Raw genomic sequence first — 6,594 nt, forward strand, 5'->3', positions numbered from 1 at the left:
TGGGGTGGTATACTGCACGATGGTGTTGGGTTGGGAGGATTTCGCAGTCTTATCCTTGCGGTTTGTCATCCTGGCGGGCAGACCGGGAGCCCCCTCGAGGCGCCTCAGCTAGGACTCGCCCGGTCCCACCGGGTAGGCACAGATCCCAGCAGCAGAGCTAGGGCGGGAGGACCGGTGGAGAGGACAATTCAGCAGGGCGTACCAGGCAAATCCGGCCCAAGCGACGACCCCCACCACTAGCCAAGGGAGAGCGCAGCAACCAGTAGGCAAGATGCACTCACCGAGCTGGGCGGGAGGACCTCCAATAGTCAGGGTAAAAGCAGCTTACCGCCAGCCAGCGCACCTCGGGCGAGCCCTCTCCAGTTCCAGGGGTAACACTGCGATGGTCAAGCCCCTCGGGGCAGCACAGTCCGAGTTCCGCTGCCACACAGGGGGGGGGGGGCCGCTCCGGCAGTCGGGGAAAATAGCACGTAGTTTTTATGGGGGGGCCCCAAATCGCCCGCGTCCCCCAGGAGTCGACACTGCAGGACGCCACTAGTGACAGCGCCAGTGCAAGTTCCACGTGGGATGGTCTCCGCAGCACCCCGCAGCAGGGACGGAGGCCGCAATCCCCACAGCTACAGGGAAACCACAGGCCGCCCGGCTCCCAGTGCAGAGGCGGGCCGCGGTGCAAGCAGGTCCGGCGATTACACCGCCTCAGTCCCCAAGAGGTCGCGCAGAGCCCCAGGCACCAGCGGAAACACCCACCTCGAGCCGCACTCCGCAGCCGGGAGCTCCGGTGTAGGATCGGGTCGGTGGGGGGAGGGGCCAGCACCTCAACCCCCTGCACAGGTCAGCGGGAGTCACCGGACCCCAGCTCAGCCCTCCACTGGCCTCTCAGGACGTCCACCACAGGTCACCGACCATCAGGAGGTCCGCCGTGCACTCGAGCGCCTCCCCAGCCGGGAGCCTTCCTCAGCCAGCGGGCCGCACGCACCGCTACTCCCTCGCGCAGGCCCAGTCCGCGGTCTCGCGTGCAGACAGGCGGAGCTCACCGAGCGCCGCTGTGTTCTCCGGCGGCTTCAACGGGGCATCAGAGGCTCTCCTGGCGACGTGGTGGTCCCAGACGGGACGAGAAAGGATCCGGACCGTCAGCACCCCTATGGGGGGTCCAGCAAGGATCTATGTGGAAGGATATAAAGGGTCCTCGGACGGAGCTGGTGAAGCTCACGTCCTGTCGGCCATGCTGCTTGGCCACGCCCCCGGGGGAGTTTAGAGTTAGTGTCTGAAAGGGGGCAGTCCTTGATTACAGTCTCTGGACACAGTCCATGAAAGCGTTTTATGTGGCTTGAGTGGAGCCACCCTTTACGTCCTTCCAGTTTCACTGCGGTCCTCGTGGTCATCAACACAAGCTTTGGCTGCTTCCACCTTGGCTCCAGAGGGCTTGAGCGATCGAAGTTGCGGACGTAGACATAATCCCCTGGAACAATTTCATGCGGTTTTACTTGGGTGTTGTCCGGGAAGGCAGCCGCGACCTGTGAACGACAAGATAGTAGTGCAGACATCAAGGAAGCTAGGTAATCTGTCAGCATAGTACTTTCAACATCAGTAATTTTGCGGGGCATAGGCGTACCCCACATATTTGGGGGACATCCAAAGACTATTTCATACGGGGACAATCCGGTTTTGGAATGGGCTACCATTCGCATATAAAAGAGGGCAAAAGGCAGGGCTACTATCCAATCTACGCCTTTTTCTGCACAGACCTTTGCTAATCGTGTTTTCAGAGTCTGATTGTGTCGCTCGACCAAACCAGCTGCTTCGGGGTGTCGTACACAGTGGAATTTCCACTGGTAACCTAACAGGAGTGATACCTGTTTCATGAGCTCGGACGAGAATGGCTGTCCATTATCAGAGTACACGACACGGGGCAAACCATATCGCGGGAAAAATTCACGAACCAACTGTTTGGCAGTGGTTACAGCAGTGTAATCTGGGACTGGATACGCTTCTGTCCATCTGGAAAGGGCACATACAACTACGAGGACATACTTGAATCCTCTACATCTGTCCATCTGGATATAATCCATCTGGAGGACTTCAAAAGGATGGTCAGGAGGATGAAATCCACCTTGTTCCACGGGGATACCTTTGCCTGGATTGAACTGGCAACAGATCATGCAGGTACGCACTTTCTGTTTCGCTGCTGCACGTAAATGCTTGTTGAACCAAAGATTCTGAATGCTGTCTAACATGGCTTTCTCTCCTAAGTGTGCTGGACTATGTGCTGTGTTAATGATAACTTGAACCATGGAGTCGGGGAGGAACCATGTGGCTCTTCCCTTCGTCATCCATCCCTGATCTGTCTGGATCCCTCCTTGTTCAGTCCATTTCTTGATTTCGTCTGAAGTGGCATGTGTCTGTATGTCGATTACATCTTGTGTGGGATCCTTAACTGTCATTCAATGTGTCAGTGAAGTTACTTCAGTCTTTGTCGGATCAGTCGGTATGTCTGTTTGAGTCTGAGCTGTGAGTTTAGCTGTTCGATCTGCCAGGTCGTTACCCTGGGAAATAGTGTTGGTGACTTTGGTATGTGCTTTGCACTTCATGATGGCTATGGCTGTAGGCAAATGTATTGCTTCTAACAGGGTTTGAATGAGGGGACCGTGTTGTATCTTGGCACCGTGAGAAGTTAAAAAACCTCTTTCTTGCCAGAGAACACCGAAGTCGTGAACGACTCCTAATGCATACTGTGAATCTGTGTATATGTTTACTTTCTTGTTCTTGGCTCGTATACAGGCTTGGGTCAGAGCAATGAGCTCTGCTGCTTGAGCAGACAGTGTGTCAATACGATGTGTTTCTATGACTTCAGTTTCAGTGGTCACTGCATATGCGGCCACTAACTCTCCTGTGCTTGTTCTCATACACGAACCATCCACGTAAAGTGTCAGGTCTGGGTCGGACAATGCAATGTCTGTCAAGTCTTGTCTGGGCTTTGTCACGGTATTAATGACTTCCACACAGTCATGTGGTGCTGGATCAGTTGTACTTGAGGGTAACAGTGTAGCAGGGTTGAGTATGTTGCAACGTCTGATCTCTATGTGTGGTTGGAACAGTGTCAGTTCATAACCTGTCAGTTGTGCTATGGTCAAGTGCTGAGTCTGGGTTCTGTTTAGAAGGACTTCCACGGAGTGTGGAACTTGTACTGTCAGGGGATGTCCTAACACTATTGAGTCGCTTTGTCTGATAGCTAGAGCTGTTGCTGCAACTGATTTTAGGCATGCAGGCAAGGCCTGGGCCACTGGATCCAATGTACTAGAAAAATAAGCACAGAGCTTGTGTTTTCCTGCTTGATCTTGTGTGAGGACAGATAATGCTGTGCCATCGCGTTCTGTGACAAAAAGTGTAAAAGGTTTGCTGTAACATGGTGTCGCTAAAACAGGTACCTGACATAGGGCTTTCTTCAGTTCAACAAAAGCTTGTGTGTGTTCCTGAGTCCAAGGGAGGACAGTCGAAGTCGCTGCCTCCTGTGTTGTCAACTGTATGAGTGGCTTGGCTAGATATGCATACTGAGGAATCCATTGTCTGCAGTACGAAGTGAGGCCAATGAAGGCCCGTACTTCCTTTTGTGTCTTGGGTTGTGGCAGATGTGCAATTAACTGGATGCGGTCTGGTGTCAGCTGTCTACCCCTCTTGGACAGCAAGTGTCCAAGGTATACCACTTGCTGGGGACAGAATTGTAGCTTCGAAGGGGACACTTTATGCCCCTTTTCGGCCAGAAAATACAAGACTGTCAGTGATGCGCGTTCGCAGTCACGTTCGGTCCGTGCTGTAATTAACAAGTCATCAACATATTGCAGTAGGGCAGTGTCAGTAGGCATGTGAATACTGTCTAGTTGTCGTTTCAGGGCTTGACTGTAAATACTAGGACTTTCGGTGAACCCTTGAGGTGCACGTGCAAATTTGAAGCTTCGGCCATTTAAACAGAATCCGAAAAGGTACTGGCTTTCCGGATGGATGGGGACACTAAAGAAGGCGTTCTTAAGATCGATTACAGTAAAGAACGCAGCTTCGGAATCAATAGCAGTCAATAGGGAAGAAATGTCTGGCACTACTGGGTACTGGGGAATGATGCATTTATTTAACTCTCAAAGGTCGATCACCAGTCTGTAGACTGGAGGTGCATTCGGGTCAGTTCGTTTAAGAATCGGAATGATTGGAGAATTACATATATTGGAGTCAGTTTCTACAACTACTCCTTGAGCAATCAGTTCGTTAATAATTTTCAGTAAGGCTGCTACAGCCTCAGGTGGCAACTTGTATTGTCGGATTCGGGGCAGAACAACACCTTGTTTGAGAGTGACACGATAAGGTGTAATGTGCATACAACCTACATCAGTTGGACCTTGTGCCCATAAATGCTGTGGTACATTTTGCAATCTTGGATCAAAATCTCTCAACACATAATGTCCTTTGAAGTCACGTAAAAACAATCTCACTCCTTCCGGAGAACAACATATCACTGCTCCTAGTGCTTTCAACGTTTTAATAGCAAGCAGATTTTCAGGACATGCTTTCGTAAGTAACAAGTCTGTAGTACGGGACAATGGACCAATTTCTAGGGAAACTGGCTTTGACACTTCGTTAACAATAGGCTTTCCTGAAAAACCCAGGGAAACATTCTGTGAGCCTGAGAGGGGTGCCCCTGGAACCTCGTCATGACTGATGGTAGTTCTGCTCGCCCCTGTGTCAATCGAAGATTTTCTGTCTTTCCCTAATACCTGACTGTGTACATGGGGACCCTCTTGATCTACAGGAACCTCAATAAGAGGCAAGCCAACCTCCCTCTCTAGGCTGTTTCATGAGTACTGCTGATAATCGGGGTAATCTGACTGTGCATACTGGTACATTTGCTGTATGACATGTTGTGTGGCAGCAATGGGTTGGGGTTGGGGTACAGCTACTGTTAGCTGTGTATTCTGTGGAGGTTGCGTATTCTGTGGAATATGCTGTGGAACGTGTTCTTGTCTAGGAGGACGCGGTCTTTCTTTCGTCCTACCTGTAGCAATATTATATTTCAGAACGGTACATTCGTTGATGTAGTGACCTGGCTGTTTACAATAGTTGCAATTCCCTTTAACGGGAGCTGCAGAAGGACCTGGCGGTGCTGTACCCTTTTTCTGACCGTCAGCTGGAACAGACTGGGCAACTAATACTTTCATTTTCGTATCTTTCATATGCCTCTGTTCATGTTCATGTTCCTCTCTAATTCGGTTTTGGTGGTACTGTAACATTTGTAACATTTGGGAAGGGGTATTTGCTTGCCATGTACTCTCGACCTTCAGTACTCTGTTTTTAACTTGTGGTAAGGAATTCTCGACTAATTTGGTCACAAAAAGATGTGGATATGATTCACTACTTGTTTTCAGGCCACTATTAATAATGAAACATTTCTCAAATCTAGAATAAAAATCACTAGTGTCTTCATCTTGTTTCTGTTTGCAGGCTGAGATTGCATCCCAGTCTTCTTTTTTAACTGCCAATAACCTAGGCAAGACCTGTACTAATAATCCTGGTAATGCTTTAGCTTTGTCCCCGAGACCAGTACCTGGGACTCGCCCATTTTCTTCTGTTTCTAATTCAGTCCAAATAATCTTTGTATCTCCCACCTCCCATTCTTTTTCTTTAAGTTTTTCGTAAATGCCTGCCGGCAACAATACCTTTAACATTTTAAGAATATCGGGATACGTATAATCCCCCATGAGTAACATGTCTTTTAATTCACGGTGGAATCCTGCTGGATCTTTATCATGACAGGGCACTAATTTCTTCATTTCCAATAATTCCATTTTGGTCAGGGGTGTGTACACGAATACTCGTTGAAGCTCACCCCCTGTGGTCTGGACGGGATGAACTTCTCGAAAGGGATTCTGTCTGTCTATGTAAAATGGTTGTCTTACTGGGGGTGGGACAGGAACGAAATGTGGACTCAGGAAAGTTCTGTATTTGTGGCGTTGTTCTAGAATGATATTAATTAAATCGGTACCTAGGCCTCTCCATCTTTTTAGGAGTAATTCTTCCAGTATACTATATAGGGGACCTGGATCAGAATGCTGACTTTCATATAGTGTAATGAGATGCTGGATCATGTACATACCAGCTAAGCGCTGTTCGTCTGGGGAAAGATTCAAAAATGTTTGCGCTACTGAATCATCTTTATATATACTAATATTTCCAGCCCATTGTACTGCTGACCGTGCTAGTTCCTGATCATGCATGGTACTAAGTTCACTGTAACCTATTCTTTCTTTCAGTATTTTATCAGTGGCTTGGAATAAATGTTCAAGGGAACATTGTTCTGGTATGGGAGAAAGAAAACGTTTCTTGTTTTCTAGGCGAATGGGTCTGTCAAAAGGTCTTGCTCTACCTACGTACGCTATTCTATCTGGGTCTCCTTCTGTATCATCTATATCTTCATCCTCTGTGGTTTCATTCTCCTCTTTCTCGGCTTCCCTAGCTGCTTTTTCTTTTTCGTGTATTACTACAATTTCTTTACGGATCTTTCTGTACATGGATTCTATACAACCTTGTTTATTATGTTTACCATCAGCTATA

The sequence above is a fragment of the Lissotriton vulgaris genome, chromosome 2_1 (assembly GCF_964263255.1).
Source record: "Lissotriton vulgaris chromosome 2_1, aLisVul1.2, whole genome shotgun sequence".
NCBI lineage: Eukaryota > Metazoa > Chordata > Amphibia > Caudata > Salamandridae > Lissotriton > Lissotriton vulgaris.